Here is a 14,945-nt window from a genome sequence, read left to right as displayed (position 1 = left end):
TAAAATTGAACAGGTTTTGTGGATGCTGAGTGAACCAATTCTTTTCAAGAGCAGTGGAGAAGTGTTGTTATGTGTTCGGTAGGTGCTGAGTGATCCTCAGAAGGACTGGGGCCTCCTGGAGGCCTAGCAGAGCTCTCCACTTATGTAGCAATGCCCTGTTTCATCTGTGATCCCTTCAGCCCCCTTGGCTTCAGTGGAGTCAGCGTCTCAAGGCTCCCATTGGATGGATCATGGAGACATGGATTGTCTCCTGAAAGGCCAACCAGGGAGCCCCTAACCTTGTTGAAAAAGAGAAGGAAGTAGGGAACATACCCTCGAGTGAAATGGGAAAAGGACACTGAAGGACTAATTTGGGATTCGTATTTTAAGCTCTGTGGGTTGCAAGGAAGGCCCCTGCACACAAGTGCATGCAGGTCATGACTGGCAGCCCCCGAACACCGAGCCTTCCCAGCACTTCTGCACCGAAAACAGATCATCCCGCAGGTGCCAGCAGACCCCATCAGGGGAAGGGAGGCGTGCAGGGGCTCGCAGTTGCCAGGGCTGCTGGACTCGGACCGGCCTGGGGCAGGGGCTTCCTTCCACTTCTTCCTAGTAGGTTTTCTTACTAAGTTTGCATGTCTGGAGCTGCTCAAGGTCAACAGTGTCACTTTCCATTAGAAGCGTTCATCTCTGACTTGAAAGGGTCACAGGAGGCCTCTGTGTGTCTGCATCGCTGTGAGTGTGGGCTGTAGGTCAATGCCCGGGAGGTCCTGGTACCCACGTTGTCCATCGTAGGTCTTGTAGGAAGCACCCTGGAGGAACCTGTGTCCTTTAGGGACTCGGTCTGGGTAGGGAGCTTTATTCCTTAAAGAACTTTGTTTCAACAGAATGCAGGATAAAAGTACGGCATTCCAAAGTAACTGCCATTTTGAACAAAAATATTAAATGTAACTAGAACTTAGGCATAACATTTATAGTAACAAACATTGGTATTGATTTGTATTGTAATGGAACCTTGGGTTTCAGTCTCAGACCAAAGTTAACTTGCTTTGCCACCTTGGACAAGTTACTTCACCTCTCTGGATCACTCAGTGAATTTGACTGGCAGAGATACACTTGCTCTCGTTTTCACCACCTGTCTTACTGTTTCTAAACACACTCTGCTCAGCCATTCTTGCATCACGATTGGTGGATGCTGCTCTGCATGGATGTAGGAAGGCTGGACCCACTGAAAGACAAGTCCGAGCTTATCTGTGAGTTTCCCCGGGGAAATCGGTTGTCTCTTCCAGGGCGCCCTCCCAAAGAAGGGTGGCCGTCGGCAGATACAGCTGTTCTTAAGAGGAGGATGTGGTATCCAGAATTCAGCTGCTGTCTGTCCTTCCTGGGTCTGCCCTAATGCACCTCAATCTGCAGCTTGTCCAGTTGGGTCTTACTGTACCTTGTGGTTCTTGTCCATGTTGATGGACAATGAAAATCTTGCAACAGTGAAGTTGGGCGTTGGAATCCTCCCCTGACAAATGTCTTGAGAAGACATCTTTGTGTTAGCCCCCAGGTGATGCTTCTCCTTCTTAGACCTGCAGACCCAAAGCTCTGGGGGCCACCCTGGAGGAGGAGGCCTTCACTCCCACCCTGTGGCACTTCCGTGGAATTTGGCCACTTGCAGGCTTCCCAGATCTGCCTCTGCTCACCAGCTCCTGGATCTTCTGCAAAGGACTTGCATTTGGGGGGATCAAAGGAGTTGGGGGTCCACTCCAAAGAGAAGAGCCGCATTTGGGGGCAGCATAAGGTAAAGCAGTGACTGTGCAGGGTCAGGGCACACGGTCTGGCAAGTCTCAGAGCTTGGCTGGATTCCCAGAGCTTCATCTTTCTTTAAAGCAAAGAAATGTGTCACCCCCTGGGTCACCCTAAGATCCTTCCACTCCTAATACTCAGTTATCCTACGAATCACTTAGTTATTCTGAGATTTCCAGGAGCACTGTTGGGACTCACAAGAGATTTACTCACCCCTGCAATATTACGAAAACAAACACAGAATTTGGGAAAGCCTACCGTGAAGCGTTCCAAGGTCTCACCGGGGAGGGAAAGACGAATCTGGTTGGTGCATTTTCTGCTTCCTTAGGACCGTGAGTGTGCAGGTGGCCCACTGTCACTGAGGCAAAGTGGACACAGAAGGCCTGGGGCACCATGGGGATGGGACCACCAGGGCGACGGGACCACGTACAAACGGGTTCGACCAAGGCAGGAGGCAAGGAGACTTCATGCAGATGTTCATCTGACGAGAGTCCCAGGCGGTAACTGATCACCCTCTTGTGTTTCTGGTTCTTTTTCTTCTTCATCATCATCTTGTATTTTCATTTTTATTATATTTGATCGTTATCTGCATCTCTTCTATCAGCTTTTATAGTCCTATACTGACTGATGGCCTTTCAGAAGGTCAACAGTGGATTTAAAAGTACATTGGTAAGGAAAGACAAGATAGGGGTAGGGGGAGTAAGAAGTACTAACTACTATGTATAAAATGAATAAGCTACAAGGATATATTGTATAGCACAGGGAATAGAGCCGATGTTTTATAATAACTATAAATGGAGTATAACCTTTAAAAATTGTGAATCACTGAAATTTATATAATATTATAAATCAACTATACCTCAATAAAATATAGTAATAAACAATAATAAAAGCTTACAGAAAGTATTAAAAAAGTACATTGGTAAAGTAGATTGGCCTATAGATAAAGTGACTCTTTTAAAGCTTATGTTATTAAATGTAATGGGGAATTTAATTGGTGAGATTTTAATGTCTTCAAATATTTATGGCTATTCTGCTTTTTCATTTTTCAGAATTTCTCTCAGGCTTCCAAGATTTAAAAACAAAAAGGTTTTGTTAACACATAGTGAAAAATACATTTCTGTGACATCTTTGTAAGATTATTTCATGGTGCTGTAATCTGAGCCCTCTTTGGAAGAAACGTGGATTTAAATTACGGAAGAGTTCCCTGATTATTGATTTCTGAAGGATTGAAAAAGTTAATGGTACAAGGGAGAAAATGGTACACTAAAACTCTTAAGGCATCCCCAAAGAGCTCTTGTTCATTAAGCCTTAGTGAATTCTTCAACATGCAGCCCCTCTTTTCCCGACTTTGTTTATTCAGCAAAGCCAAGAATGTGACCCCCCGCAAATTTTTTACACAAAATTAAAATGCTATGTACTCATCAGAATAGTCAGAATCTTATTTTCCTTCTTAACTTACAAGTAGTGATCATGCAGTGAAGTAGCTGTTCCATGTTGCTGCTAATTTTAGTTTGTCAGCATTTTCTGGAAGCAACCAAAAGTCATATGTATTTAGACAGCTATGATTTCTGCCAACCCAGCTGGCTTCAGGAACTGGGGGGGGGGTGGTTCATTCTTACTTTATGCCGAAATCTGTTTGGGATGATGGCTGTTACCATTGGTCTTTTGACCTCTGATTTGCATTTATTTGAAAAATTTGAGTTGATTGTCCTTAATAAATAATCCCATTCCTATGTATTCTTACTTGGATAGCCCATGAAAACAAAAATCAGAGTTTAATTCACTGAGTAAAGCATTAGCCTTATTTTATAAGTGCTAAAGAGCAAGCATAATTTATTGCACAAATAAAACGAATAGTATGTGATTTTTTTCCTTAAATTCCTGCAGACACATGGATTTGGAATTCCTTTTCTAATTTGTGATTTTTCTTCCCAGGAACACACTGGCTTACCATGCCTCACAGCACAAAGTGATACATTTCATGTCCTTAGGCTAAAATATTCTAGTAGATCCATTTTCAGAACTTAATCCCAGTCTTGAAATATTTAAATTCTTTTTTATATTTATTCCCCGGCATGAGCCTGACGCCTTGCATACATTGTTAATCCTTTGGGTGAAAGAGGATCAACCCAACAGAAACATTCCTCTTTACATTACCTCCTTGTGGAATAAGGAAGGAGCAGAAAGGGATGTAAGAACTTGTTCATCTAGAATCAGAAAATCTCAGTGTTGGAATCATCATCCACATTCATTTTCAGATGAGGAAATTAGGTTCAGGATGTGAAATGAACATGAAGGTCAAGTCTGGCTTTGGCTTTGGTAGCTAACAAATAATTGGTCCTGATGGGAACCATGTTGATTTTTCACCTTGAGTACCTTGAGGATTAAAACCTCATTGCAAACCAATAATTATGTAAGTGTTGATATTCAAAAGTCACACGTTCATAACTCCGTTCCATTTGAATCTATCCTTCATTTAAGATGAACACAACTGATGGAAGTTATGGGTCCCATGTTGAACTGAGTTGCTGACTATGAAGCTAATAAGTCTAAAGCTTCCCTGACATCTACATTCCTGATTACATATTTGCAGCAATGAACCTAAAAGATCAATGTTATATTTACAAACTCCAGTGGTAAAATATGTGGACAGATCCTGCATACAGTTGGACATAATTTAAAATGTATGCCTCGTCCTTGGAGCTGTTCCTTTTATGCCACTCTTTACAGTCAGTAAGGACTCAGGGAGCCCTCCATGTGCACACAGTGCTGTGCTGATAAAAGAAGGGAAAGACACTGTCCCTGCCCTTCTGGAGCTTACAGTTGAAGTACAAAGATGAAGTGTTTTTTTCTCATAAATGAGGGGACAATAGGAAATTAGAATATAGACAGAATGGAATTAGAATATAGACAGAATCTGTGGATCTAAGGATCATATACTTATAGCTTAGTGAAAATAGGCTAATGGACTACAGAAGTCAGGAAAGGCTTCCTAGCAGATGTGGGACTGTGGCGGAGCCCTGGAATCTTTGTAGGATACAAACTGGAAGAGAAAAGGGATTCTAAGCAAAGATAACAAGTGTGGCATGGTGAGGCTGAGGACCAGTGTGAAAGGATAAAAATATGTGCAGTACATCCAAGGGATACTGAGTAAGCAGGGCTGGGTTTGGCGGACCTGGAAACCTGGGCTTCTGCCAGGAGAGATCGGATCTGTGTGCTCACATTTTCATTCCTCCAACAAGGCAGCTGCTGGAGATAACTGCCTGGCCTCAGATGAGTTCTGCTATGGATTAGCTCTGTGACCCCAAGCAAATCACTTAACCTTTCTGAACCTCCATTCTCGCATCTGTAAAGCGAGGACCAAAATAGTACTTACCTCCTAGGACGAATGAAGATTCAGATGAGAAGAGAACCCGTGCCTGGAACACAGTGAATGTTCAGTATGTGTTCGATATATTTTGATTCTGGCCTGCTGCCTGTAAGGACCAGGCTTCCTAGGCAAGCCCTTCATCCTACTTCGCTCACCTAGAGAAGATCATCCTGAACGCAGAGAGGACGTGGCAGCAGCAGCATCCTGTAGAAAGCCATTCTCTGAGTCATCCCCGAGGACCGCAGGCTGGGGACTGAGGCAGCCTAGGCCACAGACTCAGCCTTCGCTTTTGCAGAGTCAAGAGACCCAGAAGGGCTGGGCAGGGTAGCTGAGGAGAAAGGAAGCACAAGAGGAAGTAAGTTTTCTCAGTGGGGATGAATCATCCAGTAGCTATTTGAACCTGTTTCCCGAGGGAGCATCCTTGCCTCAGACAGGAACCCAGCAGAGTTAGAGCCAATGACATGGGCATCAGCTTTGGCTTCACTGGAATGGCTAACATGCTCACATCCCCAAGCCCTCCCAGCTGCCATTTATACATGGAGAATGAACCCTTGGCCACACACCACGAGAAGGAAGAGTGACTTGGTCTCCCCAGGCCATTAAAGAGTTTCCAGTGCCTCAAAACGCAACTAGTAAACAAGCACTAAAAGATCTGCATTGAAGGTCACCTCTGCCCGGGAGCTGCTGCCAACAGTCCTGGCCTTGTAGCACGTGCACAGAAAAAACACAAACTACACTCGCGAGTGGGATTCTCTACTTGGAATCCTGTCCCACTTCTGGAAAAAGTGTTCTCGGTTACAGTGTCAGAACTGAGGCTTCTGGCTACGGAAAAGTAATTAAAAGCTTATTACAGTTGCCAGGGAAATGATGTTCAAGAGGAATTTTCTATGTTATTTTATTCTATCTCTTCTTTGTATTCTATTTGTGGCTGCACTGCACAGCATGCAGGATCTTAGTTCCCCAACCAGGGATGGAACCTGGTCCTCCTGCAATGGAAGCTTGGAGTCTTAACCACTGGACCACCAGGGAAGTCCCAAACACCTTTTTTTTTTCTAGAGGAATTTTAAGTTATTTAAACGCGGTAACTTTGTGAATTCCAAGCAAACTCAATTACACAAACTCAAAAAAAGGAGCGATTCCAAGAGTTTCTTTCAATTCAGATTTTAGTCAGTTCAAAGGAAATCTTGCTGCTAAGGCTAATGCCTTCTCTTGATCTCCTTATATGTCTGCTTTAGGACAGTGGAGATCAAGAGCGTAAAGAAGAGGGATTTTCTTTAGTGTTCATTTTTATTTACATTGTTGCATAAGGTCTCTGTTCCCTCCATACTGTTGAGACATATTCTAGAGGGAGAGACCACCCCTTGCTTGTGTCTCCACAGCTGGCTGGGCTCAGGCTGGTGTGCGTTCAGGAAAGAGCAGCCAAGAAGTAAAGAAAGCGTTTCCTTCTTGCTGTGTATGTGCTTGTTAAAGCTGCAGAAACAAAACATCCCTTCACTTCACTTTTTTGAAAGGGTGGATGGAGTTTCCGGTAAAATATCTACCCAGAATGAACATCTCTAGTTAGGCATGGGTGGGAAATTAAATTCTGGTATTGATTGATTCTCTCTGCTCCTGTCACAATAAGCTATAATAATTTATTATATAAATTATTATGTATATAATATAATATATTAATATATAATAATATATATAATTTATTATATTTATTATGATTCAGTCTGGGAGTAAATCCACTGTGTGAAGGTCTCCAATTCACTGACACCATTAATCTGATAATTAGAGCAGTGATCACTGAGGGAATCCAGGGATGGAGGAACGGGCCAGGCCTGGCTTAATTCTTTTGTCTTATCCTCACCCTGACTCTGAGGCAGATATTCCAAAATGCCACAAGCCCCTTCCATTCTTCCTGACTAATGACAAAACTCCCTATTCCTCAGTAATACATTGTCCCTTCTCTTGATAAATTCTGAATGTCTTTTCCTCATCTGTAAAATTGGGTTAGTGATGCTTATTGCAGGGGATTGAAAGGATTCAATGAGAAAATATCTGTAAGGCCCATGGCAATAGGCCAACTCTGTGCTGTGACTGCCCTTCCTGCCTGTGGTATTAGAATCACCTCCTGATGGAATTGCCACGGGCAAGTCAACCAGATCCACACATTCGTTGTAAATGTGATTGTTTCCTACCCTGGGTAGCTCTTCAGATAAACCAAAGGGGTTCTGATTTGGGGTTTCTTTGTTTAAACAAAACATCCACTGGGGTGCCCCTCCCTCCCTGCGGCCTGAGTCAGAGCCCCCGAATCAGCGGTTCCTTTAACCCCGTCCTGTCTGAGTAAAGAACAGACGCCCTCCTGCGACCTACACGCAGAGGCGGGGCCAAATCCAGAACTGAGCCCCTGAGAGATGTGAGAACAAAGAAGAGAAAGGGAAATCTCTCCCAGCAGCCTCAGGAGCAGCGGATTAAAGCTCCACAATCAACAGAATGTACCCTGCATCTGTGGAATACATGAATAGACAACGAATCATCCCAAACTGCGGAGGTGGACTTTGAGGGCAAGATTTATGATTTTTTCCCCTTTGCCTCTTTTTCCGTGTGGATGAAAGGCTCTTGGTGCTGCAGCCAGGAGTCAGTGCTGTGCCTCTGAGGTGGGAGAGCCAAATTCAGGACACTGGTCCACAAGAGACCTCCCAGCTCCACATAATACCAAACGGCGAAAATCTCCCAGAGATCTCCATCTCAACACCAGCACCCAGCTTCACTCAACGACCAGCAAGCTACAGTGCTGGACACCCTATGCCAAACAACTAGCAAGACAGGAACATAACCCCAACCATTAGCAGAGAGACTGCCTAAAATCATAATAAGTCCACAGACACCCCAAAACACACCACCAGACGTGGACCTGCCCACCAGAAAGACAAGATCCAGCCTCATCCACCAGAACACAGGCACTAGTCCCCTCCACCAAGAAGCCTACACAACCCACTGAACCAACCTTAGCCACTGGAGGACAGACACCAAAAACAACGGGAACTACGAACCTGCAGCCTGCAAAAAGGAGACCCCAAACACAGTAATATAAGCAAAATGAGAAGACAAAAAAAAACACAGCAGATGAAGGAGCAAGATAAAAACCCACCAGACCGAACAAATGAAGAGGAAATAGGCAGTCTACCTGAAAAAGAATTCAGAATAATGATAGTAAAGATGATCCAAAATCTTGGAAATAGAATGGACAAAATGCAAGAAACATTTAACAAGGACCTAGAAGAACTAAAGATGAAACAAACAACGATGAACAACACAATAAATGAAATGAAAAATACTCTAGATGGGATCAATAGCAGAATAACTGAGGCAGAGAACGGATAAGTGACCTGGAAGATAAAATAGTGGAAATAACTACTGCAGAGCAGAATAAAGAAAAAAGAATGAAAAGAACTGAGGACAGTCTCAGAGACCTCTGGGACAACATTAAACGCACCAACATTCGAATTATAGGGGTTCCAGAAGAAGAAGAGAAGAAGAAAGGGACTGAGAAAATATTTGAAGAGATTATAGTTGAAAACTTCCCTAATATGGGAAACAGTTAATCAAGTCCAGGAAGCACAGAGAGTCCCATACAGGATAAATCCAAGGAGAAATATGCCAAGACACATATTAATCAAACTGTCAAAAATTAAATACAAAGAAAACATATTAAAAGCAGCAAGGGAAAATCAACAAATAACACACAAGGGAATCCCCATAAGATTAACAGCTGATCGTTCAGCAGAAACTCTGCAAGGCAGAAGGGACTGGCAGGACATATTTAAAGTGATGAAGGAGAAAAACCTGCAACCAAGATTACTCTACCCAGCAAGGATCTCATTCAGATTTGATGGAGAAATTAAAACCTTTACAGACAAGCAAAAGCTGAGAGAGTTCAGCACCACCAAACCAGCTCTACAACAACTGCTAAAGGAACTTCTCTAGGCAAGAAACACAAGAGAAGGAAAAGACCTACAATAACGAACCCAAAACAATTAAGAAAATGGGAACAGGAACATACATATCGATAATTACCTTAAATGTAAATGGATTAAATGCTCCCACCAAAAGACACAGATTGGCTGAATGGATACAAAAACAAGACCCATATATTTGCTGTCTACAAGAGACCCACTTCAGACCTAGAGACACATACAGACTGAAAGTAAGGGGATGGAAAAAGATATTTCATGCAAATGGAAACCAAAAGAAAACTGGAGTAGCAATTCTCATATCAGACAAAATAGACTTTAAAATAAAGACTATTAGAAGAGACAAAGAAGGACACTACATAATGATCAAGAGATCGATCCAAGAAGAAGATATAACAATTGTAAATATTTATATACCCAACATAGGAGCACCTCAATACATAAAGCAAATAGTAACAGCCATAAAAGGGGAAATCGACAGTAACACATTCATAGTAGGGGACTTTAACACCCCACTTTCACCAATGGACAGATCATCCAAAAAGAAAATAAATAAGGAAACACAAGCTTTAAATGATACATTAAACAAGATGGACTTAATTGATATTTATAGGACATTCCATCCAAAAACAACAGAATACACATTTTTCTCAAGTGTTCATGGAACATTCTCCAGCATAGATCATATCTTGGGTCACAAGTCAAGCCTTGGTAAATTTAAGAAAATTGAAATTGTTTCAAGTATCTTTTCTGACCACAACACTATGAGACTAGATATCAATTACAGGAAAAGATCTGTAAAAAATACAAACACATGGAGGCTAAACAATACACTACTTAATAACGAAGTGATCACTGAAGAAATCAAAGAGGAAATCAAAAAATTCCTAGAAACAAATGACAATGGAGACACGACAACCCAAAATCTATGGGATGCAGCAAAAGCAGTTCTAAGAGGGAAGTTTATAGCAATAGAATCCTACTTTAAGAAACAGGAAACATCTCGAATAAACAACCCAACCTTGCACCTAAAGCAATTAGAGAAAGAAGAACAAAAAAACCCAAAGTTAGCAGAAGGAAAGAAATCATAAATATCAGATCAGAAATAAATGAAGAAGAAATGAAGGTAACGATAGCAAAGATCAATAAAACTAAAAGCTAGTTCTTTGAGAAGATAAACAAAATTGATAAACCATTAGCCAGACTCATCAAGAAAAAAAGGGAGAAGACTCAAATCAATAGAATTAGAAATGAAAAAGGGGAAGTAACAACTGACACTGCAGAAATACAAAAGATCATGAGAGATTACTACAAGCAACTCTATGCCAATAAAATGGACAACCTGGAAGAAATGGACAAATTCTTAGAAATGCACAACCTGCCAAGACTGAACCAGGAAGAAATAGAAAATATGAACAGACCAGTCACAAGTACTGAAATTGAAACTGTGATTAAAAATCTTCCAACAAACAAAAGCCCAGGACCAGATGGCTTCACAGGCAACTTCTATCAAACAGTTAGAGAAGAGCTAACACCTATCCTCAAACTCTTCCAAAATATAGCAGAGGGAGGAACACTCCCAAACTCATTCTACGAGGCCACCATCACCTTGATACCAAAACCAGGCAAGGATGTCACAAAGAAAGAAAACTACAGGCCAATATCACTGATGAACACAGATGCAAAAATCCTCAACAAAATACTAGCAAACAGAATCCAACAGCACATTAAAAGGATCATACACCATGATCAAGTGGGGTTTATTCCAGGAATGCAAGGATTGTTCAATATACGCAAAACAATCAATGTGATATACCACATTAACAAATTGAAAGAGAAAATCCATATGATCATCTCAATAGATGCAGAGGAAGCTTTTGACAAAATTCAACACCGATTTATGATAAAAACCCTGCAGAAAGTAGGCACAGAGGGAACTTTCCTCAACATAATAAAGGCCGTTTATGACAAACCCACAGCCAACATCGTCCTCAATGGTGAAAAACTGAAAGCATTTCCACTAAGATCAGGAACAAGACAAGGTTGCTCACTCTCACCACTCTTATTCAACATAGTTTTGGAAGCTTTAGCCACAGCAATTAAAGAAGAAAAGGAAATAAAAGGAATCCAAATGGGAAAAGAAGAAGTAAAGCTGTCACACTTTGCAGATGACATGATACTATACATAGAGAATCCTAAAGAAGCTACCAGAAAACTACTAGAGCTAATCAATGAATTTGGTAAAGTAGCAGGATACAAAATTAATGCACAGCAATCTCTGGCATTCCTATACACTAATGATGAAAAATCTGAAAGTGAAATCAAGAAAACACTCCCATTTACCACTGCAACAAAAATATCTAGGAATAAACCTACCTAAGAAGACAAAAGACCTGTATGCAGAAAATTATAAGACACTGATGAAAGAAATTAAAGATGATACAAATAGATGGAGAGATATACCATGTTCTTGGATTGGAAGAATCAACATTGTGAAAATGACTCTACTACCCAAAGCAATCTACAGATTCAATGGAATCCCTATCAAACTACCACTGGTATTTTTCACAGAACTAGAACAAAAAATTTCACAATTTGTATGGAAACACAAAAGACCCCAAAGAGCCAAAGCAATGTTGAGAACAAAAAACGGAGCTGGAGGAATCAGGCTCCCTGACTTCAGACTATACTACAAAGCTTCAGTAATAAAGACAGTATGGTACTGGCACAAAAACAGAAAGATCAAAGGAACAGGATAGAAAGCCCAGAGATAAACCCACACACATATGGTCACCTTATCTTTGACAAAGGAGGCAGGAATGTACAGAGGAGAAAGGACAGCCTCTTCAATAAGTGGTGCTGGGAAAACTGGACAGGTACATGTAAAAGTATGAGATTAGATCACTCCCTAACACCATACACAAAAATAAGCTCAAAATGGATTAAAGACCTAAATGTAAGGCCAGAAACTATCAAACTCTTAGAGGAAAACATAGGCAGAACACTCTGTGACATAAATCACAGCAAGATCCTTTTTGACCCACCTCCTAGAGAAATGGAAATAAAAACAAAAATAAACAAATGGGACCTAATGAAACTTCAAAGCTTTTGCACAGCAAAGGAAACCATAAACAAGACCAAAGGACAACCCTCAGAATGGGAGAAAATATTTGCAAATGAAGCAACTGACAAAGGATTAATCTCCAAAATTTATAAGCAGCTCATGCAGCTCAATAACAAAAAACCAAATAACCCAATCCAACAATGGGCAGAAGACCTAAACAGACGTTTCTCCAAAGAAGATATACAGATTGCCAACAAACACATGAAAGAATGCTCAACTTCATTAATCATTAGAGAAATGCAAATCAAAACTACAATGAGATATTATCTCACACCAGTCAGAGTGGCCAACATCAAAAAATCTACAAACAATAAATGCTGGAGAGGCTGTGAAGAAAAGGGAACCCTCTTGCACTGTTGGTGGGAGTGTAAATTGATACAGCCACTGTGGAGAACAGTATGGAGGTTCCTTAAAAAACTACAAATAGAACTACCATATGACCCAGCAGTCCCACTATTGGGCATATACCCTGAGAAAACCATAATTCAAAAATAGTCATGTACCAAAATGTTCATTGCAGCTCTATTTACAATAGCCCGGAGATGGAGACAAACCTAAGTGTCCATTATTGGATGAATGGATAAAGAAGATGTGGCACATATATACAATGGAATATTACTCAGCCATAAAAAGAAATGAAATTGAGCTATTTGTAATGAGGTGGATAGACCTAGAGTCTGTCATACAGAGTGAAGTAAGTCAGAAAGAGAAAGACAAATACCGTATGCTAACACACATATATGGACTTTACAAGAAAAATGTCATGAAGAACCTAGGGGTAAGAACCTAGGGGCTGGATGGCTGAATCAATCCAAAATGAAGTCCTTAGTGAAAAAAATATGCTTGACATTTGCTTATTCAAATGCCAGGGGGGTGGGGTGGAGAGAAATCTTCCTTTTTAAAAATAGTGATACATGTATTACTTTTTCTTATAAATGTTTTCTCATTGTAGAAGATTAAAACGTAGAGAAACACATAAAGAAAAAAATACAAAATCCCTATTCTTTCACCCCACAAATATAACCATTCATAATAGGGGTATTTTTAAGGCATAATTATACATGTAGCAAAGGTGGAAAGAGGAATGGTTCAAAGCACAGATCCTAGAGCCAGACTGCCTAGATTCTAATCCCAATTCTTCCATTTACTAGCTGGCTGACCTTGTATGTATCCTTTAATATTTATTTTCCAACTGTTTATAATATGCAGGGCTCTCTATGCTCAGAGACAGGTAGAGGCTTGTCCCATTCAGATCTAAGGGCAATACTGCTTTTACCAATATTGATCAGAATCCAAACACATGATCTCAGTATAACGTAAGCGGAGTCTAGGAAATTTGGCCTTCCTGTGTGCCGAGGAAGGGGAAGTGAGTGTGAGCCATGCCCGTGTCATTAAATATCATTTGGAAACATGACTTTTAGTGGTGGCAGTATTCCAGCATATACATAACTATACTGTATTCAGTTCTCTCCAATTTATAGCCCTTCACACAACAGACTCTCACAAGGCTCCTGAAACTTCCTAAGATCCCTGTAGATTCAGAATGGCCAAGTCAGCTCAAAACCATGAAGACTCTTTGGGGTGAAGGACAATTAGAAGCAATCGTCCAGCTCCAAGACAGGTCCACACAGACAGACAGCATTTCATGTAGGACAACATTGGTCAGCAGCAGTGTGGAAATTCCGGTTAAGTCTCACAATGGTAACTAATGTGCACATGTCTTAGGAACATTTCTTAAATCTCATTCTCAGTCTTTATTTCAGCAGATGAATACCACAACTCCTTTTTATATTCGTTTATCTCCATATATACATTATAGGAATATATAGATACTGTGGGTATATGTGAGTATATATATTTTTCTTCTAGTCTCTCTCTACACACACACACATATATAGTTTAATGTATAGTGTATATAGTATATATGATATATATATATATATATATATATATATATATATATAAAATAGAGAGACTAGAAGGAGAGAGTGGAAGAAAATATACCAAAGGCTAAACTTGGTCCTCTTTACATTGGAGATCATGGATGACTTTTTTTCCTAATACTTCTGTACATTTTCTAAATTAGCCATAATTTAGAGACTTCTGGGACACTATCAAATGAAATAATATACACATACAAGACTATCCATGACATAACTCTTAGCTACATCTTCACCATTATATCGTGCTATCACACTATATGTTCTTGCTATTTTAAGTTATGTGTGGGTCCTTAAACAAGTTTTTTTCTTTTTTTGTTACTATTGCTTTCTCTCCCCGAATGCCTCTCAGGTCCTCTCCACCTAGAGGCGAATTTCAGGACTCATTTCAGATCATGATCACTTCCGGAAAGCCTGTGCTTTCTTAAGTATAGCATTGTAGAAAGTACTGGAGATCTTACCTCTCCAGAGGAGAAACTTTCTTCTTGGGAATTAATTATTTGAAATCTCTGCTCCCTTCTCCCCCAAACTCCACATCACCAACTCAATAACTCAGTGGCTGTCTCTTCTTCAATAACCTCTTTAATCTGCTTACATCTGGGTTCCTTCATTTTTTCTACCCCTTTCCTCATCTGGTTCAGAATTAGTGGCAGAGGTAGTAGAGAAATCATCAGAAACCAGATATAGGGAAAACTTCTTTACCTCAGCCAGGGAAGAGATGGTTCAGCACCAAGGACAAGGGCACCCATGCCTGCCTGGGCTTTCCTCCCTGCCCT

Source organism: Grampus griseus, assembly GCF_964374135.1.
Source record: "Grampus griseus genome assembly, chromosome: 2".
Classification (NCBI taxonomy): Eukaryota; Metazoa; Chordata; class Mammalia; order Artiodactyla; family Delphinidae; genus Grampus; species Grampus griseus.
This window is presented reverse-complemented; position numbering follows the sequence as displayed.